The sequence below is a fragment of the Siphateles boraxobius genome, unplaced genomic scaffold (assembly GCF_051911475.1).
Source record: "Siphateles boraxobius isolate OS27281-9 unplaced genomic scaffold, OSU_SipBor_1 25, whole genome shotgun sequence".
Classification (NCBI taxonomy): Eukaryota; Metazoa; Chordata; class Actinopteri; order Cypriniformes; family Leuciscidae; genus Siphateles; species Siphateles boraxobius.
Window position 1 is genome coordinate 2783514 of NW_027508866.1, and position 27953 is coordinate 2811466.

The 27953-nt window shown below is 44.1% G+C and overlaps 15 non-coding genes across 15 annotated transcripts; 5 read left to right on the top strand and 10 right to left on the bottom strand.

Moving 5' to 3' along the window:
• Positions 1–26: 26 nt before the first annotated feature.
• trnap-cgg (transfer RNA proline (anticodon CGG)) lies at positions 27–98 on the bottom strand. Its single transcript has one exon. It is a non-coding gene; the product is annotated as a tRNA-Pro (tRNA).
• A 318-nt stretch (positions 99–416) lies between these two features.
• trnap-ugg (transfer RNA proline (anticodon UGG)) lies at positions 417–488 on the bottom strand. Its single transcript has one exon. It is a non-coding gene; the product is annotated as a tRNA-Pro (tRNA).
• Positions 489–648: 160 nt separating this feature from the next.
• trnar-ccg (transfer RNA arginine (anticodon CCG)) lies at positions 649–721 on the top strand. Its single transcript has one exon. It is a non-coding gene; the product is annotated as a tRNA-Arg (tRNA).
• A 1580-nt stretch (positions 722–2301) lies between these two features.
• trnap-ugg (transfer RNA proline (anticodon UGG)) lies at positions 2302–2373 on the bottom strand. The gene has a single exon. It is a non-coding gene; the product is annotated as a tRNA-Pro (tRNA).
• Positions 2374–2533: 160 nt separating this feature from the next.
• trnaq-cug (transfer RNA glutamine (anticodon CUG)) lies at positions 2534–2606 on the top strand. The gene has a single exon. It is a non-coding gene; the product is annotated as a tRNA-Gln (tRNA).
• Positions 2607–4186: 1580 nt separating this feature from the next.
• trnap-ugg (transfer RNA proline (anticodon UGG)) lies at positions 4187–4258 on the bottom strand. The gene has a single exon. It is a non-coding gene; the product is annotated as a tRNA-Pro (tRNA).
• Positions 4259–7374: 3116 nt separating this feature from the next.
• trnap-ugg (transfer RNA proline (anticodon UGG)) lies at positions 7375–7446 on the bottom strand. Its single transcript has one exon. It is a non-coding gene; the product is annotated as a tRNA-Pro (tRNA).
• Positions 7447–7606: 160 nt separating this feature from the next.
• On the top strand, positions 7607–7679 carry trnar-ccg (transfer RNA arginine (anticodon CCG)). The gene has a single exon. It is a non-coding gene; the product is annotated as a tRNA-Arg (tRNA).
• Positions 7680–16305: 8626 nt separating this feature from the next.
• trnap-cgg (transfer RNA proline (anticodon CGG)) lies at positions 16306–16377 on the bottom strand. Its single transcript has one exon. It is a non-coding gene; the product is annotated as a tRNA-Pro (tRNA).
• A 1318-nt stretch (positions 16378–17695) lies between these two features.
• On the bottom strand, positions 17696–17768 carry trnap-ugg (transfer RNA proline (anticodon UGG)). The gene has a single exon. It is a non-coding gene; the product is annotated as a tRNA-Pro (tRNA).
• A 1695-nt stretch (positions 17769–19463) lies between these two features.
• On the bottom strand, positions 19464–19535 carry trnap-cgg (transfer RNA proline (anticodon CGG)). Its single transcript has one exon. It is a non-coding gene; the product is annotated as a tRNA-Pro (tRNA).
• A 318-nt stretch (positions 19536–19853) lies between these two features.
• Positions 19854–19925, bottom strand: trnap-ugg (transfer RNA proline (anticodon UGG)). The gene has a single exon. It is a non-coding gene; the product is annotated as a tRNA-Pro (tRNA).
• Positions 19926–20085: 160 nt separating this feature from the next.
• On the top strand, positions 20086–20158 carry trnar-ccg (transfer RNA arginine (anticodon CCG)). The gene has a single exon. It is a non-coding gene; the product is annotated as a tRNA-Arg (tRNA).
• A 1579-nt stretch (positions 20159–21737) lies between these two features.
• trnap-ugg (transfer RNA proline (anticodon UGG)) lies at positions 21738–21809 on the bottom strand. The gene has a single exon. It is a non-coding gene; the product is annotated as a tRNA-Pro (tRNA).
• Positions 21810–21969: 160 nt separating this feature from the next.
• trnar-ccg (transfer RNA arginine (anticodon CCG)) lies at positions 21970–22042 on the top strand. Its single transcript has one exon. It is a non-coding gene; the product is annotated as a tRNA-Arg (tRNA).
• The last annotated feature ends 5911 nt before the right edge of the window (positions 22043–27953 follow it).

Genomic DNA, 27953 nt, shown 5'->3' on the forward strand with positions numbered 1-27953 from the left:
GACTGGCTGCTTGTTCTGAAACTGCTGGGCTCGTCCGGGATTTGAACCCGGGACCTCTCGCACCCGAAGCGAGAATCATACCCCTAGACCAACGAGCCTGACTGACAATAGATTCGGCTACTTGCGTACAGTTGTAGAGTCACTGAATGCTGGCCTCTTACAGAATGGGAAGGCACTAGTTTTAATAGAAAGCGTTTGTCGTTAGGGAGCCACACTCCCTGGCAGGCAGCGATTCTGAGTTCGTTCTGTGCAAGGAAATAAGCGCTTGTCATCTGGCTGAATCTTGGCTATGTTGTAGTACAGATGAACACAAGCAGTAGTAAGGGTTTCAAAAACATGACAGTTTTGAGTTTGGCTCAGTGCTGCAAAAGGAAGGATCCAACCTTGTTGCTCTAGCTGCTTGGTCTGAAATCCCCGGGCTCGTCCGGGATTTGAACCCGGGACCTCTCGCACCCAAAGCGAGAATCATACCCCTAGACCAACGAGCCTCTTTTACATTAAGTCTTTCGGGAGGGCGCCACAAATTCAGTGAAGCCCATCTCAAAGACGGAACACGACCTGGCGTCGAGATACGAAAGTGTAGCTGTTTGAGCGTTAGAAACCCCTTGAAGCCAAATTACTGATCAAAGGAAAAAGAACTCCAGACAAGGCCCAGTGGCCTAATGGATAAGGCATCAGCCTCCGGAGCTGGAGATTGTGGGTTCAAGTCCCACCTGGGTCGTCTTTAATGGGCTATATTTAAGTTGGATGTTCGACAAATTCAAGGATGGTTTGTTCAAAGCAATAATGACCGCAAGATCTGAGTTAGCATAGAACGGACAAACTTCGGATAGCTGTGGTGGGGTTTTGTGTGCGTCAGACTGTCAGTGAATCATTCTTGCCTGCCCGTGCATGTGCCCTTTCAGGCTGAAATTACACAAAGCACTGTGCGCAAGAGGCCCAGTGGCCTAAGGGGAAAAGGCCACTTCTTGCTTTTGCATTGGACCTACGACGAAGGCTTTGCGTACGAAAGCAGAGAGGCAGACTACACACAAAACAGGTGGGAAAGAGTCATGAACTTTAAATTAATCTAGTCATCGAAAAACATCATTGATACGTTTGTTTTGTCCATATAACCAAAATGGCTGTGTAATTGGAGAAAAACACATGGAACAGAAATGGCGGGCTCTAAATGTAAACAGCCGCATATAGGCTATGCCGTAGGCTTGACTTTGAACTAAAAGGCATCAGCCCTCCACCTAGGTAGGCTGTTACTAGGGCGTGCTTGTTGCGCTTGCTCTAAGCCGATGCTGCAAAAAGTCAATGAAAAGTTGTTCAAAGAAACTCCACAGAACAACAAGTATACCCGTGCTTAGCGTTTCTGCAAAAGAGCCACGGTAATTCAGTTAAGAGCGATTTAAAATGCTTTGAATTCCACTACAGCATCTACAGACCTGCGAAAAAAGTTCAATTTTGCCAAAGCATCAGCCTCTGATGCTGCAGAACGTGACGTCAAGTACTATGTGGGTTGCAGTAAATGGCCAGACTATGAAGTTGTTGATAAAGAAAAGTAAATGCTTTGGCGGGGGCTGAGAGGTGGGGAGGACAACATGGCTAACTCCTCCATAATCAGATTGCCCTTCGGGTGATTTTTGGGCAACTCACTGAGTCTCAGCTCCAGAGAGAACTTCAGCAAGTCTAGTTTCTGACTGACTCATTCAAGCGGGCTTGAGCTTCTGAATGAGCTTTCTTCTCCGTCAGAATGAGCTTTCTTCTCTGTCAACTTCTAAGGGAAAACAATGCCTTTCATACACCAAGAAGAGCACAATTTGTTTTATCACCCAGCTTAAAAAAAGAAAAAAAAAATCCTGTGGTATCACATGCAATTGCATACAGAGTCAGAGAACCCTTGAACTCATACTAAAGGTGAGAGGGCTCGTCCGGGATTTGAAGCCAGGATCTCTAGCACCCGAAGCGAGAAACATACCACTAGACCAACGAGCCTGCCTGACGCTGGATGGGGCTACTTGCGTACACTTGTACAGTCACCGAACGCTGGCCTCAAACAGAATGAGAGGGGACTAGTTTTAATAAGAGCGTTTGTCGTTAGGGAGCCGTACTCTCTGGCAGGCAGCGATTCAGAGTACATTCTGTGCAAGGAAATAAGCGCTTGTCATCTGGCTGAATCTTGGCTATGTTGTAGTACAGATGAACACAAAGCAGTAGTAAGGGTTTCAAAAACATGACAGTTTTGAGTTTGGCTCAGTGCTGCAAAAGGAAGGATCCAACCTTGTTGCTCTCGCTGCTTGGTCTGAAATCCCCGGGCTCGTCCGGGATTTGAGCCCGGGACCTCTCGCACCCAAAGCGAGATTCATACCCCTAGACCAACGAGCCTCTTTTACATTAAGTCTTTCGGGAGGGCGCCACAAATTCAGTGAAGCCCATCTCAAAGACGGAACACGACCTGGCGTCGAGATACGAAAGTGTAGTTGTTTGAGCGTTAGAAACCCCTTGAAGCCAAATTACTGATCAAAGGAAAAAGAACTCCAGACAAGGCCCAGTGGCCTAATGGATAAGGCATCAGCCTCTGGAGCTGGAGATTGTGAGTTCAAGTCCCACCTGGGTCGTCTTTAATGGGCTATATTTAAGTTGGATGTTCGACAAATTCAAGGATGGTTTGTTCAAAGCAATAATGACCGCAAGATCTGATTTAGCATAGAACGGACAAACTTCGAATAGCTGTGGTGGGGTTTTGTGTGCGTCAGACTGTCAGTGAATCATTCTTGCCTGCCCGTGCATGTGCCCTTTCAGGCTGAAATTACACAAAGCACTGTGCGCAAGAGGCCCAGTGGCCTAAGGGGAAAAGGCCACTTTTTGCTTTTGCACTGGACCTACGACGAAGGCTTTGCGTACGAAAGCAGAGAGGCAGACTGCACACAAAACAGGTGGGAAAGAGTCATGAACTTTAAATTAATCTAGTCATCGAAAAACATCATTGATACGTTTGTTTTGTCCATATAACCAAAATGGCTGTGTAATCGGAGAAAAACACATGGAACAGAAATGGCGGGCTCTAAATGTAAACAGCCGCATATAGGCTATGCCGTAGGCTTGACTTTGAACTAAAAGGCATCAGCCTCCCACCTAGGGAGGCTGTTACTAGGGCGTGCTTGTTGCGCTTGCTCTAAGCCGATGCTGCAAAAAGTCAATGAAAAGTTATTCAAAGAAACTCCACAGAACAACAAGTATACCCTTGTTTAGCGTTTCTGCAAAAGAGCCACGGTAATTCAGTTAAGAGCGATTTAAAATGCTTTGAATCCCACTACAGCATCTACAGACCTGCGAAAAAAGTTCAATTTTGCCAAAGCATCAGCCTCTGATGCTGCAGAACGTGACGTCAAGTACTATGTGGGTTGCAGTAAATGGCCAGACTATGAAGTTGTTGATAAAGAAAAGTAAATGCTTTGGCGGGGGCTGAGAGGTGGGGAGGACAACATGGCTAACTCCTCCATAATCAGATTGCCCTTCGGGTGATTTTTGGGCAACTCACTGAGTCTCAGCTCCAGAGAGAACTTCAGCAAGTCTAGTTTCTGACTGACTCATTCAAGCGGGCTTGAGCTTCTGAATGAGCTTTCTTCTCCGTCAGAATGAGCTTTCTTCTCTGTCAACTTCTAAGGGAAAACAATGCCTTTCATACACCAAGAAGAGCACAATTTGTTTTATCACCCAGCTTAAAAAAAGCAAAAAAAAATCCTGTGGTATCACATGCAATTGCATACAGAGTCAGAGAACCCTTGAACTCATACTAAAGGTGAGAGGGCTCGTCCGGGATTTGAAGCCGGGATCTCTAGCACCCGAAGCGAGAATCATACCCCTAGACCAACGAGCCTGACTGACAATAGATTTGGCTACTTGCGTACACTTGTAGAGTCACTGAATGCTGGCCTCTTACAGAATGGGAAGGCACTAGTTTTAATAGAAAGCGTTTGTCGTTAGGGAGCCACACTCCCTGGCAGGCAGCGATTCTGAGTTCGTTCTGTGCAAGGAAATAAGCGCTTGTCACCTGGCTGAATCTTGGCTATGTTGTAGTACAGATGAACACAAGCAGTAGTAAGGGTTTCAAAAACATGACAGTTTTGAGTTTGGCTCAGTGCTGCAAAAGGAAGGATCCAACCTTGTTGCTCTCGCTGCTTGGTCTGAAATCCCCGGGCTCGTCCGGGATTTGAACCCGGGACCACTCGCACCCAAAGCGAGAATCATACCCCTAGACCAACGAGCCTCTTTTACATTAAGTCTTTCGGTAGGGCGCCACAAATTCAGTGAAGCCCATCTCAAAGACGGAACACGACCTGGCGTCGAGATACGAAAGTGTAGTTGTTTGAGCGTTAGAAACCCCTTGAGGCCAAATTACTGATCAAAGGAAAAAGAACTCCAGACAAGGCCCAGTGGCCTAATGGATAAGGCATCAGCCTCCGGAGCTGGAGATTGTGAGTTCAAGTCCCACCTGGGTAGTCTTTAATGGGCTATATTTAAGTTGGATGTTCGACAAATTCAAGGATGGTTTGTTCAAAGCAATAATGACCGCAAGATCTGAGTTAGCATAGAACGGACAAACTTCGGATAGCTGTGGTGGGGTTTTGTGTGCGTCAGACTGTCAGTGAATCATTCTTGCCTGCCCGTGCATGTGCCCTTTCAGGCTGAAATTACACAAAGCACTGTGCGCAAGAGGCCCAGTGGCCTAAGGGGAAAAGGCCCCTTCTTGCTTTTGCACTGGACCTACGACGAAGGCTTTGCGTACGAAAGCAGAGAGGCAGACTACACACAAAACAGGTGGGAAAGAGTCATGAACTTTAAATTAATCTAGTCATCGAAAAACATCATTCATACGTTTGTTTTGTCCATATAACCAAAATGGCTGTGTAATTGGAGAAAAACACATGGAACAGAAATGGCGGGCTCTAAATGTAAACAGCCGCATATAGGCTATGCCGTAGGCTTGACTTTGAACTAAAAGGCATCAGCCTCCCACCTAGGGAGGCTGTTACTAGGGCGTGCTTGTTGCGCTTGCTCTAAGCCGATGCTGCAAAAAGTCAATGAAAAGTTGTTCAAAGAAACTCCACAGAACAACAAGTATACCCGTGCTTAGCGTTTCTGCAAAAGAGCCACGGTAATTCAGTTAAGAGCGATTTAAAATGCTTTGAATCCCACTACAGCATCTACAGACCTGCGAAAAAAGTTCAATTTTGCCAAAGCATCAGCCTCTGATGCTGCAGAACGTGACGTCAAGTACTATGTGGGTTGCAGTAAATGGCCAGACTATGAAGTTGTTGATAAAGAAAAGTAAATGCTTTGGCGGGGGCTGAGAGGTGGGGAGGACAACATGGCTAACTTATCCATAATCAGATTGCCCTTCGGGTGATTTTTGGGCAACTCACTGAGTCTCAGCTCCAGAGAGAACTTCAGCAAGTCTAGCTTCTGACTGGACTCATTCAAGCGGGCTTGAGCTTCTGAATGAGCTTTCTTCTCCGTCAGAATGAGCTTTCTTCTCTGTCAACTTCTAAGGGAAAACAATGCCTTTCATACACCAAGAAGAGCACAATTTGTTTTATCACCCAGCTTAAAAAAAGAAAAAGAAAATCCTGTGGTATCACATGCAATTGCATACAGAGTCAGAGAACCCTTGAACTCATACTAAAGGTGAGAGGGCTCGTCCGGGAAAAGGCCACTTCTTGCTTTTGCACTGGACCTACGACGAAGGCTTTGCGTACGAAAGCAGAGAGGCAGACTACACACAAAACAGGTGGGAAAGAGTCGTGAACTTTAAATTAATCTAGTCTTCGAAAAACATCATTGATACGTTTGTTTTGTCCACATAACCAAAATGGCTGTGTAATTGGAGAAAAATACATGGAACAGAAATGGCGGGCTCTAAATGTAAACAGCTGCATATAGGCTATGCCGTAGGCTTGACTTTGAACTAAAAGGCATCAGCCTCCCACCTAGGGAGGCTGTTACTAGGGTGTGCTTGTTGCGCTTGCTCTAAGCCGATGCTGCAAAAAGTCAATGAAAAGTTGTTCAAAGAAACTCCACAGAACAACAAGTATACCCGTGCTTAGCGTTTCTGCAAAAGAGCCACGGTAATTCAGTTAAGAGCGATTTAAAATGCTTTGAATCCCACTACAGCATCTACAGACCTGCGAAAAAAGTTCAATTTTGCCAAAGCATCAGCCTCTGATGCTGCAGAACGTGACGTCAAGTACTATGTGGGTTGCAGTAAATGGCCAGACTATGAAGTTGTTGATAAAGAAAAATAAATGCTTTGGCGGGGGCTGAGAGGTGGGGAGGACAACATGGCTAACTCCTCCATAATCAGATTGCCCTTCGGGTGATTTTTGGGCAACTCACTGAGTCTCAGCTCCAGAGAGAACTTCAGCAAGTCTAGTTTCTGACTGACTCATTCAAGCGGGCTTGAGCTTCTGAATGAGCTTTCTTCTCCGTCAGAATGAGCTTTCTTCTCTGTCAACTTCTAAGGGAAAACAATGCCTTTCATACACCAAGAAGAGCACAATTTGTTTTATCACCCAGCTTAAAAAAAGAAAAAAAAAATCCTGTGGTATCACATGCAATTGCATACAGAGTCAGAGAACCCTTGAACTCATACTAAAGGTGAGAGGGCTCGTCCGGGATTTGAAGCCGGGCTCTCTAGCACCCGAAGCGAGAATCATACCACTAGACCAACGAGCCTGCCTGACGCTGGATGGGGCTACTTGCGTACACTTGTACAGTCACCGAACGCTGGCCTCAAACAGAATGAGCAGGGACTAGTTTTAATAAGAGCGTTTGTCGTTAGGGAGCCGTACTCTCGGGCAGGCAGCGATTCAGAGTACGTTCTGTGCAGGAAATAAACGCTTGTCATCTGACTGGCTGCTTGTTCTGAAACTGCTGGGCTCGTCCGGGATTTGAACTCGGGACCCTAGGACCCTAGGACAAAACAAACGTATCAATGATGTTTTTCGATGACTAGATTAATTTAAAGTTCATGACTCTTTCCCACCTGTTTTGTGTGTAGTCTTCCTCTCTGCTTTCGTAGATTCGGCTACTTGCGTACACTTGTAGAGTCACTGAATGCTGGCCTCTTACAGAATGGGAAGGCACTAGTTTTAATAGAAAGCGTTTGTCGTTAGGGAGCCACACTCCCTGGCAGGCAGCGATTCTGAGTTCGTTCTGTGCAATGAAATAAGCGCTTGTCATCTGGCTGAATCTTGGCTATGTTGTAGTACAGATGAACACAAGCAGTAGTAAGGGTTTCAAAAACATGACAATTTTGAGTTTGGCTTAGTGCTGCAAAAGGAAGGATCCAACCTTGTTGCTCTCGCTGCTTGGTCTGAAATCCCCAGGCTCATCCGGGATTTGAACCCGGGACCTCTCGCACCCAAAGCGAGAATCATACCCCTAGACCAACGAGCCTCTTTTACATTAAGTCTTTCGGGAGGGCGCCACAAATTCAGTGAAGCAAATCTCAAAGACGGAACACGACCTGGCGTCGAGATACGAAAGTGTAGCTGTTTAAGCGTTAGAAACCCCTTGAAGCCAAATTACTGATCAAAGGAAAAAAAACTCCAGACAAGGCCCAGTGGCCTAATGGATAAGGCATCAGCCTCCGGAGCTGGAGATTGTGAGTTCAAGTCCCATCTGGGTCATCTTTAATGGGCTATATTTAAGTTGGATGTTCGACAAATTCAAGGATGGTTTGTTCAAAGCAATAATGACCGCAAGATCTGAGTTAGCATAGAACGGACAAACTTCGGATAGCTGTGGTGGGGTTTTGTGTGCGTCAGACTGTCAGTGAATCATTCTTGCCTGCCCGTGCATGTGCCCTTTCAGGCTGAAATTACACAAAGCACTGTGCGCAAGAGGCCCAGTGGCCTAAGGGGAAAAGGCCACTTCTTGCTTTTGCACTGGACCTACGACGAAGGCTTTGCGTACGAAAGCAGAGAGGCAGACTACACACAAAACAGGTGGGAAAGAGTCATGAACTTTAAATTAATCTAGTCATCGAAAAACATCATTGATACGTTTGTTTTGTCCATATAACCAAAATGGCTGTGTAATTGGAGAAAAACACATGGAACAGAAATGGCGGGCTCTAAATGTAAACAGCCGCATATAGGCTATGCCGTAGGCTTGACTTTGAACTAAAAGGCATCAGCCTCCCACCAAGGAAGGCTGTTACTAAGGCGTGCTTGTTGCGCTTGCTCTAAGCCGATGCTGCAAAAAGTCAATGAAAAGTTGTTCAAAGAAACTCCACAGAACAACAAGTATACCCGTGCTTAGCGTTTCTGCAAAAGAGCCACGGTAATTCAGTTAAGAGCGATTTAAAATGCTTTGAATCCCACTACAGCATCTACAGACCTGCGAAAAAAAGTTCAATTTTGCCAAAGCATCAGCCTCTCATGCTGCAGAACGTGACGTCAAGTACTATGTGGGTTCATCGGGAGGGAGAGGCGAAGAATGAAAATAAAACTTAGTAAAGAAAGGAAAAGAAAAGAAACGCAGTGTAAAGCTCCCTAAGGAGCCATGGGACCGGAAACCTCTCACAGGGAAAGTGCTCTCTTAGAAACTTGTCAGTCTCTTATAGAGAGGAGGGGTTCACGCCTGCTTCGCGTATTTGAACCAATCATCTTAGAGCATCTCCAGCGGGAAAAGTTCTTCTTTGTCTTGTCAGGATAATTTAAGATGGTATGACATTTTGTCATTTCTAGCCAGAAAGATTGTACACACAGAACAATACATTTTACTGTAATATCCTATGTATGACTTGTTTAGTCAAAACAAGACGGTCAAACAGGTACCAAGAATGGCCGGAAAGAGTAGAAGAAACATAAAGTTACATTCATATGCAGAATTACACACATTTAATGTTCACTCACATGACTATAAAGCCATAATACCAGCTACTATGACCTAGGAAAGATCAAATTCATGTTTATACATTTCTTAAGTGGTTATACTTATAGAAAATATAAGATTGCAGAGTCTATTCCTCTTTCTTTATCAGAATTCAAGTGGGAGCTGTGATTCCCTTGGAATTCCTTTTGGGGGTCATAAAGTTTTATGACCTAGCAAGAGGGAGAGTTACAGAAGATGATACTGTTAGGTAATCTTTCTTTAGAAATACACTTAAGATTTGAAGTTACAGACCAGTCTCCGATTACATCTATAGAATAGGACAAAACTAATTAGATATGCATGCATACAGGAAGGTTAGATACAATTCTGTGTTATATACATTAAGGACATTCCTATCCTAAGTTGCACACAAAGGACGTTTGTGTGCGGGTATGTGTGGTGTGTGTGTGTGTGTATCCTTAGGGTATATTGTCCATCCCTGGTGTGCACCACGTGAGGGTTTGAGAACAACGGGGACCTGTTTCTTGATTGCGCAATGCGTCATAAATGGAGTTAATCAATGACCTGCTGGCAGACATTGGGGCACCATTTCACATGATTCAAGGTTTTGTGAATTAAACATATATGTGTTCATATTTGTTCAGTAGTGAAAGGAAAACAGGATTCGGTCAGTCGCTACATATTCCCCCTTTTCGTCGGATGAAGTCCCTGTGTGAACATCATCGGACGACAATCATCACAATGGCCGACTGGCAGGTGAATCCTGATGGTCATGTAGCAGGTGGACCATGGTAGTAGGGTAGCAGGTGGAACCTGATGGTAGGATGGCAGGTGGATCTTAAAGCTGAGGATTCAGCTCGATGAGGTTTGGCGTGGTCTCTGACTTGGCACCCCTTTCCGGGGATTCCGTCTGAGACCTTCAGGCACGGCTTTCGTGAGTTCGGCTGTGTCGCATCTGGTGGAGTCTTCTGTACAGAATGAATGCCACTCATAGTGTCAGAGTGTGGCTGATTACCTGTAGAGATGCACAGCACAATGTCGGCTGAGGTCCTACGACCGCAGATGAAGTGTTCAGAACGGGAAGTCGAGACAGTGCTTGGATGGCTGTGTTGACCGGAGCAATGTCAATGAATTGGGACCCCCTTTCCTCGATCCAGAGTTCCAGTTCTGGATCTAAGGTGAAGTTGTAGTTCTTGAAGGATGGGAGTTCCAGTGCTGTCTGGTACTCTTTGCTCGGAAGATGGTACAATGCCAGATCATATGCGGAGACCAGCATAGTTAGCACAAGGCTTAAGGGTTTCAACTACGGTGGGATTCTACCCGTGGCTGGGCTGTCTTTTGAGGAGTTAACCTCCCAAAGCATGTCTGTTATCAGGGCTGTAACCAGCTGAGTTTGGGCAAAGTCATTCTGGAAGACAGTAAACAGCGGTTTCATGCAGTTCCTGGTCTGATTCAGCAGGATGCTGTGAGTGTTGAGAATGACCACGTTCCTCTCAATGTCTTGCCGATGGTTTGCAAAGATGCACTCTGCGTGGTGAGTTGCTCTTTTAGCTGTGAATGTTCAGTCTGAATTTCAACCACATGCTGTTTCACAGTGGCTATGTTTGCTGTGTGGACACTTGGCATACCAGTGTCGAACAGAGTTCTGGCGGCAGCTAGGGGTCCGAGCAACGCTCCCAGGAACCGTTTTGAGTGTTAGTTGGTGCTTAAGAGTCCTGATTGTGTAACAGTCACTTTCCCAAGTTGGTTGGACATGTGTTCGACCTTGGCCTTGGCGTGAGAGAGGGAGTCCTCTGTCCATCGGGCACTTGCCCAGCCGTATTGGGCTACGGTGCTGGGGTAGTGTGCTCTGTAGGCCTTGTGGGGCTGGATGAGTCGAACATGCGCTTGATGGGTGTAGGTCCTGCAGTCGGTGATCAGGAGTCTCAGTTGTTCTCTCGGTGGCAGCTGTCCTCTGGATGGCTGACAGCACGGCATGGCGAACCACAGCAGCAACCTGTTACAGACAACAGAGAGAGAGAGAAAGAAAGGGGAGGAAAAAGCCAGCGAGGGTTGTCTTTGGTTGGACAAGGCAGTCTCTTTATTTCATGGGTGGCAAATAGGTTTAGCTTGCCTAGGCCCATGTTTTGCCACATCTTACTGCTGGCATGTCGCTTGCCTCTGTGTATTGTCAGTGGCTCTGGTGCTGTGGTTTGCAGCGCATGATGCGTCATGGACGTACATTGGCCTTAACCCCCCTTTGCGCCGTTGCATTACACGTCTTTGCGTTGTGGTGTCAGACGGTGCACAAATAGAATGTAGCTCTGTGCACGCAGCATGTGCTTGGTGTCATGCCGTGTTCTGAGTAACTGGTTGTCAGTGAGTGTAGACGGCAGTCAAGGGTTGGTTGGAGGGGTCTGAGAGGTGGTGAAGCAAAGTCTTTATTGTGTCAGAAGCCCGCATGTTCGTTATGTTTGTGTTTGTAAACAGCGGAGCTAGCATAAACTGCTGTGAGGTAGACAGTTTAGGTTGTAAAGTTCTTATGCTGTGTGTAATCACTTCAAACTTCAGGGTGGGTGGGCAGGTTTGAAGTGACCACAGCTAGTCGTTTAGTGCGCCAGGCTTGGTGAGGGTATGGGTTTGGTCATTCAAGTCTTTGTCAAGGCCCGGTTGCCTTGAGTGTCCTTTCACCTTTTTCCAGTAGACAATCATGTTGTTTTTTCTTGTGATGTAATCGCAAGCCTGGAACCGGTGTTGGTGTGCGACAGGCATGTGGTTTGAAGTCTTACAGCCATTTTGTTTCCGGTCTGGAAGTTGGTATGGGAAACTGAGTCTGGCATAGTTAAAGTCTGTGCCCATAAGGAGTTCTTTGATGTTATGCGTCGATGTGCAGCGTTATGAGGATGGCTGCTACCTCAGCATATTGTGATGACTGCGGGCCCAACTTGTATGTCGGGCCCACGGTATGTCATTTACCTACAGCATGCCCGCACCTGATTGACGGGTGCCCTCATGGTGGTAGGAACATCCATCGATGTAGGCTGTGGGCATACCTTGACACGCATTCTCTTTAAAGTACCTGTGACAGGTCAGTTGTTGTTGTTGGGGTTTTTCTACATCCACCGTCGCAGCTGGTGTGTTATCAGAGCAGTTTTGGCAGGCTGCCAGGCCGTGGCCTAGCGCAGACTTGTGATTTTGAGCATAACGTGCCTCAACATTGCACCCCTGGAGGGCCATTAACCATGTGGTTATGCATGAATTGGTGACCACGCCATCTCGGATGCACTGGCTCCAATGGGCTCCAATGTAGTTGGAGAATCTCTGGATGGCCCATACAGTGCAGAGCAGAGCTTTTTCACAGTCTGAGAATTTAGTTTCTGGTGAGAGAAGTGTCTTGCTGGCATATGTAACGACTCCTTTGTCTTGATCATGCCTTTGGTACAGGCCAGCACTGAGACAGTGGTTGGAGAACCCAGCTTCTAGATAGAACTCTTTTTGTGGGTCAGAGTAAGCCAGACATGTAGCTGTGCATAAGTGTCGTTTTAGCTCATTCAAGGTATTGTCTTTAATTTCTGTCCATACAAATGGGCAGTCAGTTTTCAGAAGGGCAGTTAGAGGTTTCGCAATGTCTGAGTAGCTTTTGCTGAGCTGCCGTGAGTAATTGCGCACCCATAGAAAGCTTGTAGCTTGAGATGTTGGTGGGTGGCTTGATGTTTTGAACAGCTTGAATACGGCTGGACTGCGGTTCGATGCCTTGTGATCCGATGAGTGGGGCCACATAGTTGACTTTGGTTCGACACCACTGTCCTTTGTGGAGGGCGTTCTTGGCGCCGGCAGTGGATAATTGGTTCAAAACAGTCTATCTCTTTCAGGTGGTCAGCCACTGTTGTGCTTTTCATGAGAGCATCATCAACGTAGATAAGGTTACCTCTCATTCTGGCATCTGGGCATGCTTTGTTCAGGAAGATGTTGAACTCAGTAGGTGAGTTGGCATAGCCTAACGGGTACCTGGTGAAAGTGACTTGTCGGTTGCCGAACGTGAATGCTAGCTAGTGCTGGTCTTCAGGATGCACAGGTATGGTCCAGAATCCAGAGGCCACATCAAGTGTTGAGAAGATTGTGGCTCCTCTGATTCTGGGTATTCCTTGCTCCAGCTGGGTCATGGGCCATCGGGACAGTGGCACCTGTTGATTCAGTTTCCTGCAGTCATTGGTGGGTCGCCACTTGCCGTTTGGTTTGAGGACGGGCCAGATGGGGGCAGAATGGGTGCTGTTGCATGGACGGATGACACCTTTTTCAAGCCTGGATACGATGATCTCTCGCACCGGTTCGTGTGAAGCGATGGGGATCTTGTACTGCCTGACAAAAGTGGGAGGAGCATTAGGGTGCGTTGGGATGCGCACAGTGTGGAGTTCGGTGAGACCACAATCTAAAGAGTCTTTGGCAAAGGATGCTTTGAACTTGTAAAGGACTTGTCTGAGTCTTTGTAGATCTGCATCATTTTTAATTGCGTCAGCGTCTTTTAGAATTTGCTGAACTTGAGACTCAAATCCTGGGAACGGCTCCTATGTTGGTGTGTCGTCTGTCGTGTTGGCAGGCAGAGGTGCAGCAGTGTCGTCAGTCCTGCAAGCAAGCTGTCTGGAGACTGTGTATACTGCAAGGTGTTGGTCCTCTGTCAGTGCTGTTCTGCATACCTGGTCTTTGTCCATTGGCATGACCGAAGTGACGGAGATGAGTTTGAAGGGTGCTGTGAACACTGTGTGGTTTGTGCTCCCTTCGGGTATTATTGAAGATGGGATGGGCCCAATGATTGGTAGTGTGAGTTCAAAGTCATGGAAGTCATGGCTCACTAGCCATCCCACCCGATAGACTTTTGGAATGGTGGTGTCCATCGCCACGCAGTTGTTGAAAAGGATGTAGACTACACGCGATGACACTTCAGTAAGGGGTGTGGCTTCCAGCGTGAGTCCAAGTTCAACACATTCGGGTGAAGGTTGAAAGAAGCCCAGCGTGTGGTTTAGGGTTTGACCACAATGCATGTTGAGCTGGACGGCGACCCCTTTGGTGTAAGCTGGTATCGAAGTGTCCTGTTCGTTGATTAGGGTGCCAACCTCTGGAATGGTCTGACCTGACAGGAGGTTCTCAGTGTTGGTTGGAACAACAGGGGGCTGTAAAGTCAATGGGGCCCACACTACCTCATTAATGATGTCCACATGAGCCTTGAGGTGAGTCAGGATGTCTACTTCAATGTAGACATCATGGGGCGGGTCCGGAAGGACCAGGAAGTAATGGGTCAGACACCGGTGGTTCCAGTTCAGGTTCAAAGCGCAGACACCTTTGGCCGTAACCATGGTTGATGGGTACATGTTTAAAGGAAAACGGGTGCGCTTGCTGGCAGAAGGAAGGTCTGGTGTGTCTTAATGCGAGCATTGAATAGTGAGACACTGATGGCTGAGTGTTCATTTTTTAGGTGTGCATTGGGTGGATCAGACTCATACAATCAATTGTCAGGTGAATGTGAGCTAACTGTTCAAGCCTGATGTCATTTTGGCTGTATGACTGCACGTTCAGTTCACAAGTTTGAGGTGTAAGAGTTCGATCTTGTCTCTTAGCTTGAAATTGGAGTCTTTTTGAAAAGGTGAGATGAGATCACCGTAAGATGTGATGCTGTGTGTTCCCTGCTCACTTGCTTTTCCAACGTGATGTTCAGGAGGAGTTACCGGCCCACCCCCTTTTCGACCAGGTTGCCCAGGAATGTTGTCATTGGGGCAGGTGTGACGATCAATGGGTGGTTAGGACCGGGTTTGTGTGGCTGTCTGCGGGTGTAGATAGCCAAAACAGCATTTTCTGGTACCTTGGGATAGTGGTACCTGATATGAGGAAGTGTGCTGTCTCATTCAGGGTGTGCAGCTGTCAGCTGTGGAGCTTGGGTGATGCTGTCACCTTGTGATATGACAGTTAGCTCTGTGGTCTTTGGCTGAGGAGCAGTGTTCGGGGTGCTTGGCTCAGTCAGTTGGTAGACAGACCGGGCGTTGGTTTCAGTTCTTATGCTTAGACATAAGATGTGTGGTTTGTCTTTCTTGCGAGTTTTCTGTAAAGAAGCTCTTTCAGCACCTTCAGGATCTCTGCCCTCTCTGACGTGGCTGCACTGTTTTGATCTGATGTGGGCTCAGACTTGGGCTTACCAGTGGCATGTTGAGAGGGGTTCCGATGCTGGCTTTCTGGGCTTGATGCTCCGGACAATGGGGATCGGCTTTTTCTGGGTCGCCGGCTGGCTTCCCAGGTGGCTCCACCCCTTGGGTTGTTGGATGGGTGTTGCCGGTCCCAGAATCTTTCAGAGCGTCCGCTCTGGTGCTTCGGTCGAGAACCATTGCGGTTGTACTGCCCTCTGCTGGCTTGGAACTGTCTTGACTCTCTGTACAAAGGTCTGTGGTGTTGTGGGGCGCCCTCTAGAGTCAGCTCTGAATAGTGTTCGGAGACAGGGAAGATGGTGTGGTTTTTTACAGTGTTTTTGGACACAGTCTTTTGCTTGACATAAGCTTTGTGGGCCAAGTCTCGTAGCTGAACCCGGGACCTCTCGCACCCAAAGCGAGATTCATACCCCTAGACCAACGAGCCTCTTTTACATTAAGTCTTTCGGGAGGGCGCCACAAATTCAGTGAAGCCCATCTCAAAGACGGAACACGACCTGGCGTCGAGATACGAAAGTGTAGTTGTTTGAGCGTTAGAAACCCCTTGAAGCCAAATTACTGATCAAAGGAAAAATAACTCCAGACAAGGCCCAGTGGCCTAACGGCGGGCTCTAAATGTAAACAGCCGCATATAGGCTATGCCGTAGGCTTGACTTTGAACTAAAAGGCATCAGCCTCCCACCTAGGGAGGCTGTTACTAGGGCGTGCTTGTTGCGCTTGCTCTAAGCCGATGCTGCAAAAAGTCAATGAAAAGTTGTTCAAAGAAACTCCACAGAACAACAAGTATACCCGTGCTTAGCATTTCTGCAAAAGAGCCACGGTAATTCAGTTAAGAGCGATTTAAAATGCTTTGAATCCCACTACAGCATCTACAGACCTGCGAAATAGTTCAATTTTGCCAAAGCATCAGCCTCTGATGCTGCAGAACGTGACGTCAAGTACTATGTGGGTTGCAGTAGATGGCCAGACTATAAACTGAAATCCGGGATTTGAAGCCAGGATCTCTAGCACCCGAAGCGAGAATCATACCCCTAGACCAACGAGCCTGCCTGACGCTGGATGGGGCTACTTGCGTACACTTGTACAGTCACCGAACGCTGGCCTCAAACAGAATGAACAGGGACTAGTTTTAATAAGAGCGTTTGTCGTTAAGGAGCCGTACTCTCTGGCAGGCAGCGATTCAGAGTACGTTCTGTGCAGGAAATAAATGCTTGTCATCTGACTGGCTGCTTGTTCTGAAACTGCTGGGCTCGTCCGGGATTTGAACCCGGGACCTCTCGCACCCGAAGCGAGAATCATACCCCTAGACCAACGAGCCTGACTGACAATAGATTCGGCTACTTGCGTACCCTTGTAGAGTCACTTGTAAGGGGTGTACAGTTAAAGACCCAGAACCAGATATGAAGAATGAAGACCCAGTGTCAGAATTATAAAAAATTAGAGAAAATATTTACTGAAGATAGTTTGCAGTTTCATCAGCAGAAGTCAGCTTCAATACTCGCACAGGAGTTCGTAGGCCGCCCCCCTTACAGTTACAAAGATCACAGCAGTTATACCATTTCCAAGGTCTAAGCTACGTCATTGCTTACAGGTTGAATGATTCTCATTGGCTAAGAAACATTAAGAGCCTAAACAATTTAACACATGTGAGGAGATAGGGGTGCCTATCGCCATTAGTCAAGATAGTTGTCGTCCACTCATTAGATTTAGGTCTGTGGTGGCCTCGCAGGTTAGAGAAGGGCGCCGGGGTGTCTGGTCCGAACGTCCAGAACCTACATAGAATGTCATACGCACACACACACACACATAACAGACACTAGCAAATAACAGCTCCCATCAAGGCTGAAGAGAGTCTGAGCTCCTTATTATCAGTTAAGTATACCAAAACATAATGCTAAAACATTCACTCATTTGGGAGAAAATCACTGGCATTTACTCCGAAGGAAGGAAATATACTGGAAAGAATACATTTTAATACAACAATTAAAGTTCGATATAGTAACGCTCAATATAGCTTGACCATATGTCCAGCGAAGAATCATATGTGTCCACGCTGCCTTTAGGACCCTCTACTGATACCAGAGAAAGAGACAAACGGCCTTGTGGGTTACGTGGCCTTCGTGTCCTGCGTGTACTGCGTGCAATCTCAAAGTAAGATTGGAATGCACCTAAAAGAAACTGGTTACTTACATCACATGCATTTAAGACAATATAATTTCACAAGCACAAAGAATATAAAAATTATTATGTGATAATGAATATATTTGATTATTGATTTTTATAAAGGAAGTATATAAGCATTCAAAAGGATATGATTATAGATGTATTTGAAGAGGCAAGGGGATTTTGACCAACCCTTCACACTGAATGCTGGCCTCTTACAGAATGGGAAGGCACTAGTTTTAATAGAAAGCGTTTGTCGTTAGGGAGCCACACTCCCTGGCAGGCAGCGATTCTGGGTTCGTTCTGTGCAAGGAAATAAGCGCTTGTCATTGGCTGAATCTTGGCTATGTTGTAGTACAGATTAACACAAGCAGTAGTAAGGGTTTCAAAAACATGACAGTTTTGAGTTTGGCTCAGTGCTGCAAAAGGAAGGATCCAACCTTGTTGCTCTCGCTGCTTGCTCTGAAATCCCCGGGCTCGTCCGGGATTTGAACCCGGGACTTCTCGCACCCAAAGCGAGAATCATACCCCTAGACCAAACGAGCCTCTTTTACATTAAGTCTTTCGGGACGGCGCCACAAATTCAGTGAAGCCCATCTCAAAGACGGAACACGACCTGGCGTCGAGATACGAAAGTGTAGCTGTTTGAGCGTTAGAAACCCCTTGAAGCCAAATTACTGATCAAAGGAAAAAGAACTCCAGACAAGGCCCAGTGGCCTAATGGATAAGGCATCAGCCTCCGGAGCTGGAGATTGTGAGTTCAAGTACCACCTGGGTCGTCTTTAATGGGTTATGTTTAAGTTGGATGTTCGACAAATTCAAGGATGGTTTGTTCAAAGCAATAATGACCGCAAGATCTGAGTTAGCATAGAACGGACAAACTTCGGATAGCTGTGGTGGGTTTTTGTGTGCGTCAGACTGTCAGTGAATCATTCTTGCCTGCCTGTGCATGTGCCCTTTCAGGCTGAAATTACACAAAGCACTGTGCGCAAGAGGCCCAGTGGCCTAAGGGGAAAAGGCCACTACTTGCTTTTGCACTGGACCTACGACGAAGGCTTTGCGTAAGAAAGCAGAGAGGCAGACTACACACAAAACAGGTGGGAAAGAGTCATGAACTTTAAATTAATCTAGTCATCGAAAAACATCATTGATACGTTTGTTTTGTCCATATAACCAAAATGGCTGTGTAATTGGAGAAAAACACATGGAACAGAAATGGCGGGCTCTAAATGTAAACAGCCGTATATAGCCTATGCCGTAGGCTTGACTTTGAACTAAAAGGCATCAGCCTCCCACCTAGGGAGGCTGTTACTAGGGCGTGCTTGTTGCGCTTGCTCTAAGCCGATGCTGCAAAAAGTCAATGAAAAGTTGTTCAAAGAAACTCCACAGAACAACAAGTATACCCGTGCTTAGCGTTTCTGCAAAAGAGCCACGGTAATTCAGTTAAGAGCGATTTAAAATGCTTTGAATCCCACTACAGCATCTACAGACCTGCGAAAAAAGTTCAATTTTGCCAAAGCATCAGCCTCTGATGCTGCAGAACGTGACGTCAAGTACTATGTGGGTTGCAGTAAATGGCCAGACTATGAAGTTGTTGATAAAGAAAAGTAAATGCTTTGGCGGGGGCTGAGAGGTGGGGAGGACAACATGGCTAACTCCTCCATAATCAGATTGCCCTTCGGGTGATTTTTGGGCAACTCACTGAGTCTCAGCTCCAGAGAGAACTTCAGCAAGTCTAGTTTCTGACTGACTCATTCAAGCGGGCTTCAGCTTCTGAATGAGCTTTCTTCTCCGTCAGAATGAGCTTTCTTCTCTGTCAACTTCTAAGGGAAAACAATGCCTTTCATACACCAAGAAGAGCACAATTTGTTTTATCACCCAGCTTAAAAAAAGAAAAAAAATATCCTGTGGTATCACATGCAATTGCATACAGAGTCAGAGAACCCTTGAACTCATACTAAAGGTGAGAGGGCTCGTCCGGGATTTGAAGCCGGGATCTCTAGCACCCGAAGCGAGAATCATACCACTAGACCAACGAGCCTGCCTGACGCTGGATGGGGCTACTTGCGTACACTTGTACAGTCACCGAACGCTGGCCTCAAACAGAATGAGCAGGGACTAGTTTTAATAAGAGCGTTTGTCGTTAGGGACCCGTACTCTCTGGCCGGCAGCGATTCAGAGTACATTCTGTGCAGGAAATAAACGCTTGTCATCTGACTGGCTGCTTGTTCTGAAACTGCTGGGCTCGTCCGGGATTTGAACCCGGGACCTCTCGCACCCGAAGCGAGAATCATACCCCTAGACCAACGAGCCTGACTGACAATAGACTCGGCTACTTGCGTACACTTGTAAAGTCACTGAATGCTGGCCTCTTACAGAATGGGAAGGCACTAGTTTTAATAGAAAGCGTTTGTCGTTAGGGAGCCACACTCCCTGGCAGGCAGCGATTCTGAGTTCGTTCTCTGCAAGGAAATAAGCGCTTGTCATCTGGCTGAATCTTGGCTATGTTGTAGTACAGATGAACAAAAGCAGTACTAAGGGTTTCAAAAACATGACAGTTTTGAGTTTGGCTCAGTGCTGCAAAAGGAAGGATCCAACCTTGTTGCTCTCGCTGCTTGGTCTGAAATCCCCGGGCTCGTCCGGGATTTGAACCCGGGACCTCTCGCACCCAAAGCGAGAATCATACCCCTAGACCAACGAGCCTCTTTTACATTAAGTCTTTCGGGAGGGCGCCACAAATTCAGTGAAGCCCATCTCAAAGACGGAACACGACCTGGCGTCGAGATACGAAAGTGTAGTTGTTTGAGCGTTAGAAACCCCTTGAAGCCAAATTACTGATCAAATGAAAAAGAGCTCCAGACAAGGCCCAGTGGCCTAATGGATAAGGCATCAGCCTCCGGAGCTGGAGATTGTGAGTTCAAGTCCCACCTGGGTCGTCTTTAATGGGTTATATTTAAGTTGGATGTTCGACAAATTCAAGGATGGTTTGTTCAAAGCAATAATGACCGCAAGATCTGAGTTAGCATAGAACGGACAAACTTCGGATAGCTGTGGTGGGGTTTTGTGTGCGTCAGACTGTCAGTGAATCATTCTTGCCTGCCCGTGCATGTGCCCTTTCAGGCTGAAATTACACAAAGCACTGTGCGCAAGAGGCCCAGTGGCCTAAGGGGAAAAGGCCACTTCTTGCTTTTGCACTGGACCTACGACGAAGGCTTTGCGTACGAAAGCAGAGAGGCAGACTACACACAAAACAGGTGGGAAAGAGTCATGAACTTTAAATTAATCTAGTCATCGAAAAACATCATTGATACGTTTGTTTTGTCCATATAACCAAAATGGCTGTGTAATTGGAGAAAAACACATGGAACAGAAATGGCGGGCTCTAAATGTAAACAGCCGCATATAGGCTATGCCGTAGGCTTGACTTTGAACTAAAAGGCATCAGCCTCCCACCTAGAGAGGCTGTTACTAGGGCGTGCTTGTTGCGCTTGCTCTAAGCCGATGCTGCAAAAAGTCAATGAAAAGTTGTTCAAAGAAACTCCACAGAACAACAAGTATACCCGTGCTTAGCGTTTCTGCAAAAGAGCCACGGTAATTCAGTTAAGAGCGATTTAAAATGCTTTGAATCCCACTACAGCATCTACAGACCTGCGAAAAAAGTTCAATTTTGCCAAAGCATCAGCCTCTGATGCTGCAGAACGTGACGTCAAGTACTATGTGGGTTGCAGTAAATGGCCAGACTATGAAGTTGTTGATAAAGAAAAGTAAATGCTTTGGCGGGGGCTGAGAGGTGGGGTGGACAACATGGCTAACTCCTCCATAATCAGATTGCCCTTCGGGTGATTTTTGGGCAACTCACTGAGTCTCAGCTCCAGAGAGAACTTCAGCAAGTCTAGTTTCTGACTGACTCATTCAAGCGGGCTTGAGCTTCTGAATGAGCTTTCTTCTCCGTCAGAATAAGCTTTCTTATCTGTCAACTTCTAAGGGAAAACAATGCCTTTCATACACCAAGAAGAGCACAATTTGTTTTATCACCCAGCTTAAAAAAAGAAAAAAAAATCCTGTGGTATCACATGCAATTGCATACAGAGTCAGAGAACCCTTGAACTCATACTAAAGGTGAGAGGGCTCGTCCGGGATTTGAAGCCGGGATCTCTAGCACCCGAAGCGAGAATCATACCCCTAGACCAACGAGCCTGACTGACAATAGATTAGGCTACTTGCGTACACTTGTAGAGTCACTGAATGCTGGCCTCTTACAGAATGGGAAGGCACTAGTTTTAATAGAAAGCGTTTGTCGTTAGGGAGCCACACTCCCTGGCAGGCAGCGATTCTGAGTTCGTTCTGTGCAAGGAAATAAGCGCTTGTCATCTGGCTGAATCTTGGCTATGTTGTAGTACAGATGAACACAAGCAGTAGTAATGGTTTCAAAAAAATGACAGTTTTGAGTTTGGCTCAGTGCTGCAAAAGGAAGGATCCAACCTTGTTGCTCTCGCTGCTTGGTCTGAAATCCCCGGGCTCGTCCGGGATTTGAACCCGGGACCTCTCGCACCCAAAGCGAGATTCATACCCCTAGACCAACGAGCCTCTTTTACATTAAGTCTTTCGGGAGGGCGCCACAAATTCAGTGAAGCCCATCTCAAAGACGGAACACGACCTGGCGTCGAGATACGAAAGTGTAGTTGTTTGAGCGTTAGAAACCCCTTGAAGCCAAATTACTGATTAAAGGAAAAAGTACTCCAGACAAGGCCCAGTGGCCTAATGGATAAGGCATCAGCCTCCGGAGCTGGAGATTGTGAGTTCAAGTCCCACCTGGGTCGTCTTTAATGGGCTATATTTAAGTTGGATGTTCGACAAATTCAAGGATGGTTTGTTCAAAGCAATAATGACCGCAAGATCTGAGTTAGCATAGAACGGACAAACTTCGCATAGCTGTGGTGGGTTTTTTTGTGCGTCAGACTGTCAGTGAATCATTCTTGCCTGCCCGTGCATGTGCCCTTTCAGGCTGAAATTACACAAAGCACTGTGCGCAAGAGGCCCAGTGGCCTAAGGGGAAAAGGCCACTTCTTGCTTTTGCACTGGACCTACGACGAAGGCTTTGCGTACGAAAGCAGAGAGGCAGACTGCACACAAAACAGGTGGGAAAGAGTCATGAACTTTAAATTAATCTAGTCATCGAAAAACATCATTGATACGTTTGTTTTGTCCATATAACCAAAATGGCTGTGTAATTGGAGAAAAACACATGGAACAGAAATGGCGGGCTCTAAATGTAAACAGCCGCATATAGGCTATGCCGTAGGCTTGACTTTGAACTAAAAGGCATCAGCCTCCCACCTAGGGAGGCTGTTACCAGGGCGTGCTTGTTGCGCTTGCTCTAAGCCGATGCTGCAAAAAGTCAATGAAAAGTTGTTCAAAGAAACTCCACAGAACAACAAGTATACCCGTGCTTAGCGTTTCTGCAAAAGAGCCACGGTAATTCAGTTAACAGCGATTTAAAATGCTTTGAATCCCACTACAGCATCTACAGACCTGCAAAAAAAGTTCAATTTTGCCAAAGCATCAGCCTCTGATGCTGCAGAACGTGACGTCAAGTACTACACTGCAAAAACTCAAAATCTTGCCAAGTATATTTTTCTAATTTCTAGTCAAAATATCTCATCACACTTAATATAAGACAAAATCACCTAAAGACCAAGATTTAAGTGAGCTAGAGGAGCTTGTTTTTAGACAGTGCATCTTGAATATCTTGTTAAGTGAAACTGTCTTAAAAATATCTTGTTTTGAGTCATATCTCAGATGAAACAAGCTTTTTTGACATGTCATAAGCTGCTGTGTTATTTGTAAAAGATGAATCGTCTTGTTTCAAGGAACAGACTTGACTTGAATTGAGACAACAAATCTGCTTTATTGAAAACTGCAGGTCAACATGCCCAACTCACAACAACTCACAATGACATATATTGACAGCAAAAAAAATGTAATTTATTTACGTATAAACAACTTTACCGACGTACAAATTTGTATGTATTCCTATTTAACTTATGCATATTAAAATCGTGGGTTTGACTCTATTGCATTAAATTGTCTTATCAATTAAATTTTCAGTCGCATTTATTAATGGTTTAATGTTACTCCCCATATGGAAAAGATTTGCTAAAAACTCCTGTGATTCTTATATGTTCCAACAGAATATTGTAAGGGACATATACGCTGCAAAAACCACATAATGTTTTAAACATTTAAACTACACACACAAGCACACATTTTAATTACAAAAATATTTTATTAGAATGTGTTCTACAATATACAGTTGGATATTTCACATATCAATATTTTTCATTTTAAATCCTGCATCACCAGATTTAATTTTCATTTGTGACAATTTCTCTAAACTTTATCACAGTACTACTATGGTATACAACAGTTCTATTCTTAACCTACAAACATAAAACTTTCCTAAATGTTGAAGTGATTCTTATGCGTATCACTCTAAAAAATAATTCAGTGGCTTAGTAAATATCACAGTAATAATTAACTTTATTAACTAAAATCTCTGAATATCATTTACTTGATAGTTTGAGTTGAACATAGCCTACCGAAATAATTGACTAAAACTCCAACAATAAATTTTGTCTGAAATTTACAGTTATATTTAAGTTTGAAGTTTTTCACTAAAATAATTTAGTATTTGACTAACCAATTATTTATTTAAAATACACTGAGCTAATATATTTGTGAAATTTCCATCACAATATTTGAGAATGGATAATTAAACTAATCTGTTTCAAGGACCACAAATATTACTTAAATAAAATCAATATTATTAATATTTAACAAGCATAAGAAATTGATTAAGTTTACTCATATTTTACTGTCTATGATTACAACCATAGATATCTATGATTACAACAACGCACCCCTCCCCCACCCTCTGACGTCACGACAACTCGACGGTTGAGTCGAGTGAGCGGCGCGCGCGCTGTTTGAACTCTCTCCAGTGCAGAACAGTTCTCCTCTCCTCAGCCTCGCATAATTGGTGCATTTCCTCTGTGGAATTCAGGTGTGTATGTTTTATTTTATCTGTATAATCATTAATGTGCTTTAAATAATTTTATTTAATGCGAAGGAACATACAGAGACTCAATGTTAATACAGAGACGCAATGTTACTCACCTCAAACGAGTGTCGACTCGCGCCTGCCTTTTCGCGTGATTGTAAGGCCTTGCATATAAAACACACGACTATATTCTTAAAGATAATGAATATAACTAATTTGGATGATAAAATGTCCTCAGAACTGTGCACTGTTTGTTTATTGGCAGGTTGAGGAGTCAGTCGCGTCGCAGCATCTTTCGGCTGTGAGTGACGCAGGACGGCGGTGTAAAGTTAGAGGTTCCCCCGCAGAGGCGAGTCCATCTCCGGCACGCGAACCAGCGCTGATCCGTTGGATACTGGATAACAGACCGGTTGATTACACTTGAATTACTTTAATGTTTAGGCCTAAATGTTTAATTTTTACTTCGAAATGTTTCTTACATGAGTTTAGATGTAGGCAATATTGCATACGTGTTAAAAATAGTATAAAATATATGCTGTTTTGCTGTAATGTTAGGCTACTAATCGACAATAAAGGCCAATGTCATGTAGTTATACCGGTGGTTGTATGGAATATTTTTACAAAGGTTTAGAGGAAATAAAAAAGTTAATATTACTGCCATATAAACACAGTTTATATTACTCATAAATATTTGTTTTTAAATGTTTCCCCGTAATTATTTCTACTCATGTTTATTTGTGAATGTACCAAATGCAGTTACTCAGATCTATTTAATTTGTTTTACTAACATTTACTCAGTTAATACAGTGTAAGTAATTGCTTTCACTGCTTAAAAATCTAATCAATATTCTAAGTTTAAAAATGTTTCACCAAAAAAATGAGTAAATCATATTAAATGTTTTTAGAGTGCATCACCACCAGAGTTCATGTCATATATACAAAAACATATTCCAGCCAATTTTAATCACTGTTCTAGAAACATATTTGACTCAGCTTTGTTCATTTGCAATAATATGTTATTATTTTGTTCACAAACAACAGGCCCAGACAGTTCACAATTAATACACGATCTTACAATATCATTGCTTTTCAACTGCTCTTTCAAATCCTGTAGAAAAATTAACAGTCTTCATAAAGATCAGTGATATTCTGACAGTAATCCTCTAACCGGCATCTGCACTGTACAATTTAAAGGGATACTCCACTTTAAAATGAAAATTTTCATCATATACTCACCCTCATGTTGTTTTAATCCTTAATGAATTTCTTTCTTCTGCTGAACAGAAAGGAAGATATTTAGAAGAATATCAGTAACCAGACAGTTTCTGGTCTCATTCACTTTCATAGTATATTTTTTTCCTACTATGAAAGTCAATGAGACCAGAAACTGTCTGGTTACTGATATTCTTCTAAATATCTTCCTTTCTGTTCAGCAGAAGAAAGAAATTCATTAAGGATTAAAACAACATGAGGGTGAGTATATGATGAAAGAATTTTCTTTTTAAAGTGGAGTATCCCTTTAAGAATCTGCCAACTGCATATAAGTGAATCAGATGTTGATCATCGAAACATGAAATCTGTACGAAACACATAAACAAATGACACAAAATGTGTATGAATTCTATATGACTTTAATTTGACTAGCATATAATTCAATATAAGAAATTTAAATGATTTATATATGAATTTTATATGAGTTTTATATATTTCGAGTAATACCATACACATTTGCATACTTTTGTCATGTAAAACTCATATATATCGTGAAACACAAAAGGCGTTTTTCTCCTATAGACCCATAATACACTAAAACACAACATAAATTCACAAAAGACATTAATTTTATTAGCTTGGTGTAATCCAAATCTTTAGAATCCATGTGTTGTTTGCAAGAAACAGATCCAAATTCAGCCCTTCATCCAGTGATCTTCATAATTTCTCTCAGCAGAGACCGTAAACGCCAAATCCCCGCTCGTGGTGAATTCAAATTCAAAAATTGCGCCCGAAGCGTTACGACACGTTTTACGGCACTGATATTAGACGCTCATTGGCTCTCGCATGTTTCGTCACAGATAGCGACATGCCGTGTTTAATTGGTGTACTACATTTGAAAAGGAGAATCGCGCGCGCCTTCAGAGAGCGAACAGCGAACCGAAACCGGATTAGTGTTTTCATGGATTAATAAATTAAATTCTGCTCTGTAACGTTACCTCATACAAATATATTATATAGCCTACTGCCAGAGAGGACTGCGACACATCGTCCTGTGAACGACTTTTGGTACTGGTTTTGACATTTTCTCACTAAATAAATTATTGCGATTAAACGTGTAACGTTATGTCTGTTGTTTTTCTTAATAATTGTAACATTAGTTACATAGTTTTAAGAAATGGTTAGGTGTAGGGGTAGGATTAGTGGCTCAAACTATATTTAGATGCTTTATTGTTAATAAAACTGCCATTTCCCTACACATTATGTTCATTATGTTTTATCCTTTTAATATTGTCTATAAAATGGGTATGTTTAGGTGTGGGAGTAGGGTAAAGGGATCTTACATTTATAATCTATAAAATGTTCTACTATGTTTTCATAATGCAGTTCCATAAATACTGTGAGCCAAAATGTTGAGAAAAATTAAGCTGTTTCCCTTTTATGCAGTCCTCTGGGACTTTTTGCTGTTTAAAAAACAAAACAAAAAAAAAATAGTTAAATGCAAGTCTATTTTTCACTTTTTCGGTCTAGTAAACAGTAGTTAATGTCTTGAATCTAGTAGGTAAAATGTCTTGAATCTAGAACAGTATTACTTTTGTTGAGCTTACAATAAGGTAAATACACTTGAGATGATGACAGGATGGTAAATTATGGCTTATTATGGCAAAAAAGCACTGCCTAATATGAGTCAGGAATACTAACTTCAAGGCATTTGTCTCAAAATGCCCATTTCCAATCTTATTTCAAGTTGGTGGTGACTTAAATCTAGAACAGTGTAACAATTATAGAACTAAAAATTAGTTAAATACACTTGAAACAAACAGGATGACAAAAGAAAATGCTACTTTTGAGGGGAAAATACTATTTTTGAGCATGACAAGCTTATTATGAGACATAAAACATCACAATACTAGTAAAATATAGCTAAAAATGAGTTTTCCCAGCTAATTTCAAGATCACTCATATCTTTTAAGGCTTAAATATAATGTCTTATTTCAAGAAATCTTACCAAGAGAATTTTCACTTGTTCCATTGGCAGATTTTTTTGCTTATTACAAGCAAAAATATCTTGTATTAATTTTTTTTTGCTTATTTTTGGAGTGGCCTTTTTTCCAGTGTATGTGGGTTGCAGTAAATGGCCAGACTATGAAGTTGTTGATAAAGAAAAGTAAATGCTTTGGCGGGGGCTGAGAGGTGGGGAGGACAACATGGCTAACTCCTCCATAATCAGATTGCCCTTCGGGTGATTTTTGGGCAACTCACTGAGTCTCAGCTCCAGAGAGAACTTCAGCAAGTCTAGTTTCTGACTGACTCATTCAAGCGGGCTTGAGCTTCTGAATGAGCTTTCTTCTCCGTCAGAATGAGCTTTCTTCTCTGTCAACTTCTAAGGGAAAACAATGCCTTTCATACACCAAGAAGAGCACAATTTGTTTTATCACCCAGCTTAAAAAAAAAAAAAA